This window comes from Panthera uncia, chromosome X (assembly GCF_023721935.1).
Source record: "Panthera uncia isolate 11264 chromosome X, Puncia_PCG_1.0, whole genome shotgun sequence".
In the NCBI taxonomy this organism is placed as follows: Eukaryota; Metazoa; Chordata; class Mammalia; order Carnivora; family Felidae; genus Panthera; species Panthera uncia.
In genome coordinates, this window is record NC_064817.1 from 56,411,878 (window position 1) to 56,426,853 (window position 14,976).

Consider the following 14,976-nt stretch of genomic DNA (forward strand, 5'->3'; position numbering starts at 1 on the left):
GGAAAACCGAATAAGCCTATCAGCTAATTTCTTGGCAGAAAATTTTCAGACCAGAAGGGAATGGCATAACATATTTAGAGCTGATAGGAAAAAAAAAATAATACAACCAAGAATACTATACCTGACAAGGTTGTCATTTCAGAATTTAAAAAAAAGATATAAAGAGTTTCCTGGAAAAAAACAAAATTAAAGGAATTCATTGCCACTAAACCTGCCTTACAAGAAATGTTAAAAAGACTTCTTTAAGTGGAAAAGAAAATTCCATAATAAGAAAATTATGAATAAAAAGATGTAAAATATGACAACACATACATAAAACATGGAATGGAGTAAAAACAGTTTAAAAAATGTGTTTTAATGTAAGTGACCATCATCTTAATATAGACAGCTATATACTTAGAGTGCTATATATGAACCTCATGGTAACCAGAAACCAAAAACCTATAACAGATACACAAAAAATAAAGAGAAAGGAAGTCAAATATAATATCAAAGATGGTGATAAATCACAAGATAGCAAGAAAAGTAGAAAGGAACAGAGAAGAACTACAAAAAAAAAAAACCTCAGAAAGCAATTTACAAAATGGCAATTAGTACATACTTATCAATAATTACTTTAAATGTAAATGGTCTAAAAGCTCTAAGCAAAATACATAGAGTGGTAGAATGGATAAAAAAAAACCAAGACCCATCTATATGTTGCATACAAGAGACTCACATCAAAATTACAGACATATGCAGACCGAAAGTGAAGGGATAGAAAAAGATATTCCATGCAAATGAAGTGGGGAAAATAAAGGCAGGATAGCAATACTTATATTAGAAAAAATATGCTTTATTTTTTTTTTAGTTTCAAGTTTTATTTAAATTCCAGTTAGTTAACATACAGTGTAATATTTCAGGTGTACAATTTAGTTATTTCAGGTGTAGAATTCAGTGATTTATCACTTACATACAACACTCAGTGCTCATCACAACCAGTGCACTCCTTAATACTCATCACCCATTTAACCCATCCCCCCTGCCCACCTCCCTTCCAGCAACCCTCAGTTTGTTCTCTATAGTTAAGAGTCTATTTTATGGTTTACCTCTCCCTCTATTTTCTCCCTATGTTCATCTGTTTTGTTTCTTAAATTCCACATATGAGTGAAATCACATAGACTTTAAAACAAAGACTATAATGGGGAGCCTGGGTGGCTCAGTGGGTTAAGTGTCTGACTCTTGATTTCAGCTCAGGTCATGATCTCACAGTTCATGGGTTCAAGCCCCACATCACACTCTGTGTTGATGGTGCAGAGCCTGCTTTGGATTCTGTCTCCCTCTCTCTCTGCCTCTCCCCCACTCACTTTCTATCTCTCTCTCTCTCAAAATAAATAAGTTTTTTTTAAAAAATTTAATGTTTATTTATTTTTGAGAGAGAGAGAGCACACAAGCAGAGGAGGGGCAGAGAGAGAGGGAGACATAGAATTCAAAGCAGGTTCCAGGCTCTGAGCTGTTAACACAGAGCCAGATGTGGGGCTCGAACCCATGAACTGTGAGATTATGACCTGAGCCGAAGTCGGACACTTAACCGACTGAGCCACCCAGGCGCCCCTCAAAATAAATAAGTTAATTAAAAAACATTAAAAAAAAACAAAGACTGTAACAGAGACAAAAAGGGCATTACATTATCATAAAGAGGTCCACCTAACAAAAGGATATAATGATTGTAAATATCTATGCACCCAATTTTGTACCCCTAATTATATAAACTAAATATTAACAGACATAAAGGGAGAAATTTATGGTAATACAATAACAGTGGGGGGCTTTACTGTCCACTTACATCAATGGATGAACAATACAGGTAGAATATCAATAAGGAAACAATGTATTTGGATAACATATTAGACCTGATGGATGGGCTTAGCGGAAACATACAAAACATTTCATTCAAAAAGAATGAACATTCTACAGGATAGATCGCATGTTTAGTCAACGAACTTAAAAATCACCAAAATAATATCATGCATTTTTTCCAACCATGTTCCAATGCATGAAACTAGAACTCAGTCACACAAACTGACACAAAACTGGAGAAATCACAAACGTATAGAGGATAAATAGCATGCTAATAAACAATGAGAGGCTCAACAAATAAATTAAAGAGGAAATAAGATTAACTGACCATATAATTGTGGGTTAATTTCTAGGTTTTCTATTCTGCTCCATTCATCTGTGTATTCATTTTTGTGCCAGTACCATATTGCTTTTATTAGTACAGCTTTGTAATATAACTTGATGCCTGGAATTGTGATATCTCTAGCTTTGCTTTGTTTTTTCAGGGCTGCTTTCATTATTCGAGGTCTTTTGTGGTTCCATACAAATTTTAAGATTATTTTTTCTAGTCTGTGAAAAATGTTATTGGTATTTTGTTATGGATTGCATTAAATGTGTAGATTTCTGTGGGTAGTATAGACATTTTAACAATATTTGTTTCTCCAATTCATGAGCATAGAAGGACATGCATGGAGCTAGAGAGTATCATGCTATGCAAGATAAGTCAGTCAGGGAAAGACAAATACCATATGATCTCACTCATATGTGGAATTTGAGGAACAACACAAACAACCAAATGGGAAAAGAGAGACAGAGAGGCAAACCAAGAAACAGATTCTTAATTATAGGGAACAAACTGATGGTTACCAGAGGGGAGGTGAATGGGGAGATGTATAAAATAGGTGATGGGGATTAAGGAGTGCACTTGCTGTGATCAGCACCAGGTGTTGTATGGAAGTGTTGGACCACTATATTGTACACCTGAAAATCATATTACATTGTACGTTAACTAACTGGAATTTAAATTAAAAAATTAAAATAGAGATATAAAAAATAAACAATAAATTGAAAAATTTTTTAAAAGAGGAAATAAAAATACACAGAGATAAATAAAAATGAAAACATAATGGTACAAATATTTGGGACAACAATAAAAGCAGTTCTAAGAGAGAGAGATATTGATATAGGCCTACCTCGAGACACACAAAAAATCTTAATCTAACCTTATATCCAAAGAAACTAGAAAAAGAAGCAGAAATGAAGTCCAAGTTAAGTAGAGGAAAAGAAATAATAAAGATCAGAGTGGAAATAAATGAAATAGAGACTAAAAAATAAACCAATAGAAAAGATCAATGAAGCCAAGAGCCAGTAAAAGAAAGAGAGTACACAAATAAATAAAATCAAAAATAAAAGAGAGGTAACAACAGCTCCACAGAAATACAGAAATTAAAAGAGAACTGCATGAAAAGTTATATGCCAGTAAATTGAGCAATCGAGAAAAAACAGATAGCTTTCTAGAAACATACAATGTTCCAAGTCCAATTACTAATAACAATTACTAATAACAAAATTGAGTATGTAATCAAACAACTCCCAACAAAAAAAAAGTCCTAGACCACATAGATTTACTGGCAAATTCGGCCGAACATTTAAAGAAGAGTTAATACCCTTTCCCCTCAAATTATTTTAACAAATAGAAGAGGAAGGAGATCTTCCAAATATATTCTACTGGGCCAGAATTACCCTGCTACCACAACCAGACAAAGACACCATAAAAAAAAGAAAACAACAGGGAAATATCCCTGATAAACAGATGCAAAAATCCTCAAGCAAATACTAGCAAACCACATTTAACAATACATTAAAAGGATCATTCATCATGATTGAGTGACGTTTATTCTGGGGATTCAAGGATGGTTCAATATACAGCAATCAATCAATGTGATACACCATGTCAAAGAAATGAAGGATAAAAATTATATAATCATTTCAATGATGCAGAAAAAGCATCTGACAAAGTCCAACATCTGTTCATGATAACGACTGTCAACAAAGTGGATTTAAAAGGAACTTACCTCAACATAATAAAGGTCATATATGAAAAGCCCATACCTATCATCATACTCAATGGTGAAAAGAAAGAAGTAAAACTGTCACAACTTGCAGATGACATGATACTATATATAGGAAACTTTAACAACTTCACCAAAAAAAGCAATTCAAACTGAAAAACAAATTTGGTAAAGTCACAAGGTACAAAATTAATAACCAGAAATCAGTGTTTCCTTTTTTGTTAGAGAGAGAGAGAGACAGAGAGAAAGGGAGAGAGAGAGAGAGAGAGAGAGATAAAGAGGGGGAGGGGCAGAGGCAGAGGGAGAGAGAGAAGTTTAAGCAGGCTCCACGCCCAGCATGGAGCTTGATGCAGGGCTCAATTTCAGAATTATGAGATTGTGACCTGAGTCTAAATCAGGAGTCAGGCACCTAACTGACTGAGCCACCCAGCCACCCCAGATATCAGCACTTCTATTCCTTACAATGAGGCAGCACAAAGAGAAATTAAGAGAACAATTCCATTTACAATTGCATCAAAAACAATAAAATACCTAGGAATAAACTTAACCAAGGAAGTGAAAGATCTTTACTCTGAAAATTATAAAAGATTGATGAAAGCAATTGAAGATGACACAAATGGAAAGATATTCCATGCTCAGAGATTAGAATAATCAATATGAATAAAATATCCATACCATGTACAGCAATCTACAGATTCAATGCAATCCTTATCAAAAAACAAATAGCATTTTTTTTATACAACAAGGACAAATTATCCTAAAATCTGTATGGAACCAGAAATGATCCTGAATAGCCAAAGCAATCTTAAAAAAGAACAAAGCTGGAGATATCACAATAGAGATTTCAAAATACACTACAAAGCTATAGTAATCAAAACAGTATGGTACAGAAACAAAAATGGACACAGATCAATAGAACAAAGTAGTGTAGAAATAAACCCACACTTATATGGCCAGTTAATTTATGACAAAGAATGTGATATGCAATGGGGAAAAGACAGTCTCTTCAATAAGTCGTGCTAGGAAAACTGGAAAGCTACATGCAAAAGAATGAATCTGGAGCACTTTCTAACACCATACACAAAAATAAACTTAAATCGGATTGAGGACCTCAATATGAGATCTGAAGCCATAAAACTCTTGGAGGAGAACATAGGTAGTATTCTCTTGACATCAGGCATAGAAACATTTTTCTAGATATGTCTCCTCAGACAAGGGAAACTAAAGCAGAAGTAAACAAATGGGGCATCAAAGTAAAAGGCTTTTGCAAAATGAAGGAAGCCATAAACAAACCAACAAGGCAACCTATTGAATGGGAGACTAAGTTTTCAAATGATACATCTGATAAAGAGTTAATATCCAAAACATAGAATAAACGTATACAAGTGAACATAAAACCCCAAATAATCTGAATAAAAATGGGCATATAACCTGGATAGATATTTTCCTAAAGAAGACATACAAATGGCAAAATGACACAGGAAAAGATGTTAAACATCACTAATCATCAGGTAAATGCAAATCAAAACCAAAATGAAATGTCACCTTACATACATCTGTCAGAATGCCTGGAATTGAAAACATAAGAAATAAAAAGTGTTGGTGAGGATGTGGACAAAAGGGAACACTCATGCACTGTTGGTGAAAGTGTAAATTGGTACAACCACTGTAGCAAACAGCATGGGGATTCCTCAAAAAGTTAAAAATAGAAATGCCATATGATTCAGTAATTCACTACTCATGTTTACTAGAGAAAATGAAAACACAAATTCAAAAAGATCAGCAATGCTTATATTTATTGCAACATTATTTACAATAGCCAAAATATGGAAGCAGCCCAAGTGTACATCAAAAGATGAATGGATAAAGAAGGTGTCATATATATATATATGCAATAGAACATTACTCAGCCATAAAAAAAAGGTGGCATCTTGCCATTTGTGGCCACATGGATGGACCTAGAGAGTATAATGCTAACTGAATTAAGTCAGAAAGAGAATGACAAATACCATATGATTTTTACTTATATGTGGAATTTGATAAACAAAGAAAATCATCTAAAAACAGAAACAGACTCATAAATACAAAGAAGAAAATAATGATTGTCAGAGGGGAGGAGGTTGGGAGGATCAGCAAGATGTGTGAAGTGGAATGGGAGGTACAGGCATCCAATTATGGAATGAATTAATCATTAAGATTAAAGGTCCAGCATAGGGAATATAGTCAATAGTATTGTTTTACCATTGTACGATGACAGATGGCAACTACACTTGTGGCGAGCATAGTATAATATATAGACTTGCCAAATCACAGTGTTGTACACCTGAAACTGATGTAACATTGTGTATCAACTATACTTCAATAAAAAAATTAAAACATGTTAATTGAAAAAATATCATAGTAAACAAACTGTGATATATCCATACCCTGGAATACTAGCCAGCAATAAAAAAGAATGAACTTTTTAATAAGTTCTTCATAGATTTTGGATATTAACCTTTTATCTGATCTGTCATTTGCATATATCTTCTCCCATTCCATTGGTTGCCCTTTAGTTTTGTTGATTGTTTGCTTTGCTATGCAGATATTTTTATCTTGATGAGGTCCCAATAGTTCATTTTTGCTTTTGTTCCCCTTGCCTCAGGAGACATGTCTAGTAAGAAGTTGTTGTGGCTGAGGTCAAAGAGGTTGTTGCCTGTTTTCTCCTCTAGGATTTTGATGGTTTCCTTACATTTAGGTCTTTCATTCATTTTTAATTTATTTTTCTGTATGGTGGAAGAAAGCAGTCCAGTTTCATTCTTCTGCATGTCGCTGTCCAGTTTTCCCAGCACCATTTGCTAGACTGTCTGTTTTCCATTGGATATTCTTTCCTGCTTTATCAAAGATTAGTTGGCCATACTTGTGGGTCCATTTCTGGACTTTCTATTCTGTTCAATTGGTCTATGTGTCTGTTTTTGTGCTAGTAACATACTGTCTTTATAATCACAGCTTCGTAATACAGCTTGAAGCCTGGAATTGTGATGCCTCCAACTTAGGTTTTCTTTTTCAACATTCCTTTAGCTATTCAGGGTCTTTTTTGGTTCCATACAAATTTTAAAATTGTTTGATCTAGCTTTGTGAAGAGTGCTGGTTTTATTTTGATAGGGATTGTACTGAAAGTGTAGATTGCTTTGGGGAGTATAAACATTTTAACAATATTTGTTCTTCCAATCCATGAGCATGGAATGTTTTTCCTTTTCTTTGTGTTTTCTCCAATTTCTTTCATAAGATTTCTATAGTTCTCAGGGCATACATCTTTTACCTCCTTGGTTAGGTTTATTCCTAGGTATCTTATGGTTTTTGATACAGTTGTAAGTGGGATTGATTCCTTGATTTCTCTTTATGCTGCTTCATTGTTTGTGTATAGAAATGCAACTGATTTCTGTATATTGATTTTATATCCTGAAACTTGGCTGAATTTATGTATCAGTTCCAGCAGTTCAAACTCAACACCCAAAATACAAACAATCCAGTGAAGAAATCCAGTTCAAACTCAACACCCAACAAACATATAATCCAGTGAAGAAATAATCCAGTGAAGAAATGGGCAGAAGACACGATCACACATTTTTCCAAAGAAGACCTCTAGATGGCTAACAGACACATGAAAAGATGCTCAACATCATTCATCATCAGAGAAATACAAATCAAAACCACAGTGAGATACCACCACACACCTGTCAGAATGGCTAAAATGAATAATTCAGGAAACAACAGATGTTGATGAGGATGCAGAGAAAAGAGAATAATTTTGCACTGTTGGTGGGAATGCAAACTGGTGCAGCCACTCTGGAAAACAGTATGGAGGTTACCAAAAAAGTTAAAAAATAGAACTACCCTATGATCCAGAAATTGCACTACTAGGTATCTATCCAAAGGATACAAAAATGCTGACTCAAAGGAGCACTCGAAGGGGCTGTTTATAGCAGCAGTCTCAACAATAGCCAAATTATGTAAAGAGACCAAATGTCTATCGACTGATGAATGGATAAAAAAGATGTATATATAATGGGATATCACTCAGCGATCAAAAAGAATTAAATCTTGCCATTTGCAACAACGTGGATTGAAGTAGAGTGTATTATGCTAAGTGAAATAAGTCAGTCAGAGAAAGACAAATATATGATTTCACTCATATGTGGAATTTAAGAAGCCAAACAGATGAACTTAGGGGAAGGGAAGGAAAAATAAGATAAAAACAGAGAGGAAGGCAAACCATAAGAGACTTTTAAATACAGAGAGCAAACTGAGGGTTGCTGGTGGGGAGCTGGTTGGGGAACGGGCTAAATGGGTGATGGGCATTGGGGAGGATGCTTGTTTGGATAAACAGTGGGTGTTGTATGTAAGTGATGAATCACTGGTTCTACTCCTGAAAGAAATACTACCCGGTATGTTAGCTAACTTGAATTTAAATAAATAGATTTTTTAAATAAATGAACTATTTATATATACAACTACTTGGGTTTATCTAAGAGCTTTGTGATCAATAAAAATAAAAATCCAGTCTCCAAAGTTCATATATTATATGATTCATTTATATAATTTTCTTGAAGTTACAGAAGTTGAAATGGCAAAGTTATAGAAATTGAAAACAGATTAGTGGTTGCCATGGGTTATGGGTAAGGTGGGGGATAGGTAAGTCAGTGTGATTATAAAAGAATTTTTATATTTATTTATTCCACATTCTGTGTGGCATCCTTGTGGTAATAGAAATAGTCTGTATTTTGACTGGTGATAGACACATAAATTTACAAAATTTAAATCTAATGTGACAAAATCTTAAAGAACCAAATGTGTACACACACACACACACACATACAGGAATCAAGGTAAAACTGGAAAAATCCATACAAGATTATTAGATTACAGCAATGCCAATATCCTGGTTGTGATATTGTACTACAGTTTTGCAGGATGTTACCATTGAGGGAAACTGGACAAAGAGCATACAGGATCTTTCTGTATTCTTTCTCACAACTACATTTACATTTATCTCAAAATAAGAAGTTTAATTTAAATAAAGATAACCATTTAAAACTTGTCTTCATCCTCTGATGGACATAAATATTGTTCTTGCAATCAGGTGGACACAGTATAGAGCAGAGGAGAAAGATTTCAGGAATCTGGTTCTTCATGATTTCATTGAGCTACTGTAGCAAACAAATCTGAATCCTTCTCAATCTCTGGACTTTTCATTATTCAAGATAATACTTTCCTCATGGTTTAAGTCATTTTGAATGAATTATTCATTACTTGCTGCCTAAAATATTCTTAATGATATTCATATAATCTGTGGCTGTTATTGTCATTTGATTTGCTGTTAAGTTCACATATAATGATTTTTCTGCATGTGTCTAATGTGTCCAAGAGTGGTGTTTTTACTTTTTTTCCTAGAATGTGTTTAGTTCTCTTGATCTGCATGCTCACACGTTTTCTTACTTAGCCAGATGTTCTTCACTTACACTTTGAGTATTGCTTCAGTTGCAGCTAGGGTGGATCCTCCTCAGGAACACCCACAATCTAAGGCCCTTTCCCTGTTTTCCCTTATGATTATTGCTTTTGCCATCATTTTCACCTATTTACTCTTTGCGACAGATTGTTTAATTTCCTTGATGACACTAATATATGCTTTTACTGTTCCTACACAATAAAACTTTTTCTGCTGCCTCAAATGTAAATTTTAAATATGCTACTATATTTACTTTACGTGACATTTTAGTGATGAGGAAACTCTGGTTTGAAGATTGAAGGAAATGTTACAAGGGCACACAGCTGAAATGAGATTCAAACACAGATGTGTCTGACTTTAGAGGTGGTACTTTGAACCACAGTGCTCTTCTGAACTGGTAGTTGATAAGCAAGAAGGAAATTTAGTGCTGTGTCACTGCATAACCTTATTATTAAAATCTTCAAGAAGAAATTAGAGGTGAGCTTATTTTAAAATCTGACAGACTCATGATTGTGACAAAGAGGACAAATAGCCCATTGTATGGACATTCGTGTTGTCAGTTAAGCACTTTTTCATTCTCTGCCTCTTAGAATAAAGGAGAAAGGAATTTATTACTGTGTTCCTTGCTACAGCAATGCTTTGATCCCCATAAATATGGGCCTTTCACTATGCTGAGATTGGAGGGGATCCCAACTTGTGAATTACAAAGAAAAACTGATCATATAAATAGAATTAGATAGTTCATTGGACAGCTCTATTTTTCTACTCCCTGCTCCCATCACTGATAATCACAGGCATGTCCACTACATCTTTCCCTTGTTCCTGATTTCCTTCCTTTTGGTTAAAGTCTCTATCTCATTCTAAGTATGGAGGCACTGTTATGTACTGAGTGTATGTGTCTTCCCCAAATTCATACACTAAAACCATATCTATTATGATAGTATTTGGAGGAGGAACATTTTGAAAAGTAATTAGATTTAGCTGAGGTCAAGGGATGAAACTTGCATCTGATTAGTGCCCTTTCCTTTTCTCCTACATGCAATAAGGAAAAACCCACGTGAGCACATATCAAGAAGGTGGCTGTTCACAAAACAGAAAGTGGGCTTTCACCAAGAACTGAAAAAAAGGAAGAAGGATCATAAAGGCAATTCAGGAACCATCAGGGCTGCCACTCCCACCATAGGCCCAGAGCACACAAGCCCAGAGCACAAAGCTGCCTCCAACTTGGATTCAGAGGGCAGGTTCACTACAGAGAGCTGTGGCATGGTCAGGGCCTGTGTAGAAAGCCATGTGGGCAGTGCCTTACCTAGCTGAAGGGTTGAGGCTGCTCCCCTTAGTCGCAGAGGTGACACTGACACTCCAGTGGGCCTAGAGGGCAGAGAACTGAACCAAAGATCATTCTCATACCTTAAGATCTAATGGGATTTGCCTTACTAAATTTTGGACTTGCTTGAGTTCCATCAGCCCTTCCTTCTTTCCTATTTCTACCCTTTGAAATAGAAATACCTATCCTATGTCTGTGATGTCATTGTCTTTTAGACATATAACTCATCTGGTTTCACAGGTTTACAGCTAAAGAGGAATTTGCCTCAATACGAATCAAATTTTGAATCCCATTCATATTTTATTTAAGTGATATTTTGATGAGACTTTGGGCTTCAGACTTGAGAATTGATGCTGGACTTAGTAAAAAACTTTGTGGTATTGGGATGGAATAAATGTATTTCGTATGTAAGAAAGACATACATTTTGAGAGGCCAGGGGTAAAATATTATGGATTGAATGTGGCCCCCACCCAAATTTATATATTAAATACCTAATCCCCAATTTGATGGCATTTGGAAGCGAGGACATTGGGACATAATTAGGTTTAGATGAGGTCATGAAGGTGAGACCTTCATAATGAATTAGTGTCCTTATAGGCAGATAAAGAGAAAATAGATCTCTCTCTCTCTCTCTCTCTCTCTCCCCCCCTCTCTCTCCCTCTCTCTCTCCCTGTCTCCAAATGCATGCACCAAGGGAAAGCCATGTGAGCATATATCAAGAAGGCAGCTGACTATAGGCCAAAAAGTAGCCTCTCATCAGGAACCAAATCTTCAAGAAACTTGATCTTAGATGCCTCAGTCTCCAGAAGTGTTGAGAAATAGGTATCTGTTGCTTAAACCCACTTTCTGGTATTTATTATAGCAGACCAAACTACCTAAAACAAGCATCTTTGTACACTATCTTAACATGGGTACTCTCTGTTTTCCTTTGTCATGTATAGGTCAAAGGAAACATCCTTGTTCACATGACTTTCTTTTTCTAAGATTTTTTAAAAATTTAACACCAATATCATTAACATACAGTGCTATATTAGTTTCAGGTGTACAATACAAGGATTCAACCCTTCCATACATCACCTGGTGCTCATCACAACAAGTTCATTCCTTAATCCCCATCACCTATTTCACCCATCACCCCACACACCTCCCTTCTAGTAACCATCAGTTTGTTCTCTATAATTAAGAGGCTGTTTTTTGGTTTGCCTCTCTCTCTTTTTCCCATTTGGTTTTTTGTTTTGTTTCTCAAGTTCTACATGTAAGTGAAATCATATGATGGTAGTTGCCTTTCCCTGACTGACTTATCTTCCTTAGCATAATACTCGCTAGTTCCACCCATGTCATTGCAAATGGCAAGGTACATATACATATATGCACAGAGCCTGAGGTGGGGCTCAAACTCATGAGCCATGAGGACATGACCTGAACCGAAGTCAGATGCTTAACCGACTGAGCCACCGAGGTGCAACCTATACCACATCTTGTTTATCCACTCATCTGTCGATGGACACATGGGATATTTCCATAATTTTGCTATTATGGATAATGCTGCTGTGAACATCAGGGTGCATGTGTCCTTTTGAATTAGTACTTTTGTATTCTTTCGGTAAATAACCAGCGGTGCAATTGCTGGATTGTAGTGTAGTTCTGTTTTCAACTTTTTGAGGAACATCCATACTGTTCTCCAGAGTGCCTGCACCAATTTGCGTTCCCACTAACAGTATAAGAGGGTTGCCCTTTCCCCACATCTTTATCAACATTTGTTGTTTCCTGTGTTGTTGATTTTAGCTATTTTTGATTTGTAATTCCCTGATGAAAAGTGATATTGAGCATCTTTTAATGATCTGTTGGCCATCTGAATGACTTCTTTCGAAAAATGTCTTATTAATGTCTTCTTCCCATATATTAATTGGAATATTGTTTTTTGGGTGTTGAGTTTTATAAATTATTTATATATTTTGGATACTAACTCTTTGTCAGATATGTCATTTGCAAATATCTCCTCCCATTTCAAAGGTTGCCTTTTAATTTTGGTGATTGTTTCCTTTGCTGTGCAGAAGCTCTTTATTTTTGGTGAAGTCCCAATAATTTATTTTTGCTTTTGTTTCCCTTACCTAAAGAGACATATCTAGAATGAAGTTGTTACAGCTGACATCAAAGAGGCACTGCTTGTGTTCTCTTCTAGGATTTTGAAGGTGACAGGGTCTCATATTTAGGTCTTTAATCCATTTTGAATTTATTTTTGTTTACGGTGCAGGAAAGTGGCCCAGTGTAATTCTTTTGCATGGTGCTTTCTAGTTTTCCCAACAATATTTGTTGAAGAGATATTACTTTTCCCATTGCATATTCTTTCTTGCTTTGTCAAAGAGTAATTGACCATAAACTTGTGGGTTCATTTCTGGGTTTTCTACTCTATTTCATTGATCTATATGTCTATTTTTGTGACAGTACCATACTGTTTTGATGATCAGGGAAAAACAAATGAAAACCAAAATGAGATATCATCTCACATCTGTCAGAATGGTTAAATTCAACAACACAAGAAACAACAGGTGTTTACAAGAATGTGGAGAAAGGTAAAATCAACAACACAAGAAACAACAGGTGTTGGTGAGGATGTGGAGAAAGGGGAACACTCTTGCACTGTTGGTGAGAATGCAAACTGGCACAGCCACTCTGGAGAACAGTATGGAGGTTCTTTAAAAAGTTGAGAATAGAACTACACTACAATCCAGCAATTGCATCACTTGTTATTTACCGAAAGAATACAAAAATACTAATTCAAAAGGACACATGCACGCTGATGTTCACAGCAGCATTATCCATAATAGCAAAAATATGTAAATATCCCATGTGTCCATTGACAGATGAGTGGATAAAGAAGATGTGGTATACATACATACAATGGAGTGTTACTCAGCAATAATAATGAAATCTTGCCATTTGCAAAGACATGCATGGAACTAGAGAGTATTATGCTAATGCAAAATAAGCCAGTCAGAGAAAGACAAATACTGTATGATTTCACTCATAAGTAAAATTTGAGAAACAAAACAAACACTCGAGTGGGAAAAGAGAGAGAAAGAGGCAAACCAAGAAACAGACTCTTAACTATAGAGAACAAACTGATGGTTACCAGAAGGGAGGTGTGTGGTGTGATGGGTGGAATAAGTGATGTGGATTAAGAAGTACATTTGTTGTGATGATTATGAGATGATGTATGGAAGGTTTGAATCACATATTGTACACCTAAAAATAATAGTACATTGTATGTTAACTATCTGAAATTTAAGTAAAACTTTTTATTTATTTATTTTTTTAACATTTTTTATTTATTTTTGGGACAGAGAGAGACAGAGCATGAACGGGGGAGGGGCAGAGAGAGAGGGAGACACAGAATCGGAAACAGGCTCCAGGCTCCGAGCCATCAGCCCAGAGCCTGACGCGGGGCTCGAACTCACGGACCGCGAGATCGTGACCTGGCTGAAGTCGGACGCTTAACCGACTGCGCCACCCAGGCGCCCCAAGTAAAACTTTTTAAAAGGAGATGATTCTCTATGACCTGTTCCATTGGCCAATTGGGTCAGAGTAAGAGAATGGTACCTAAGAACGTTTGGCCCTAGTGTCTAAAATTTGTGCTAACCTATCACCTCGGGCATTAAATTGGGTATCTGTGGAAAGGGATATCCATCTCTTTAAAATGTTTTTTTTTTTTTTTTTTTTTTTTTATCTCTGAAAGGCAAAGGATTTCTGATATTCTTTACCTCAAGGTGGGCAGCCTTGAGTGAGAAATTGCTATTGTTGACAGTGGAAATACCAAATTGCTAGACCATTGGCAATGACCCAAGAGAGTCTGTAAAGATGTGTATTTGGGCCAGTCGTTGGTCAGGGTATCTTCCGCAACTAATATAACTTCCTGAAGTTTAGGCAATTGTGTTAATTGTGGGTGCTATCCTTTGTCTAAGATATCCTGGTTAAGAGATAAAGAGCACCATACCTCCAAAAAGCTCTATCACTTTGATGATTGTGCTGACACCATAAAGTAAATGAACTACCTTTGTTGTTCACTCAGTTGATCACAAAATGATTCCAGGTAGCCAAAGGGTCTGAAAGAGAGGTTACCTCCTCCAGCATGTGGCCTCTGGCAAGGAACTGAAGAGAGTGGATACCATATCCTCCTGCAAGTGAGATAGGCTACAGGACTAGGCTTGGCTTTATCCTGTATGTACTGTTTTCATTTCAGCAAGGAGGCCTTGGTTGCAACGCAAAGCTTGTG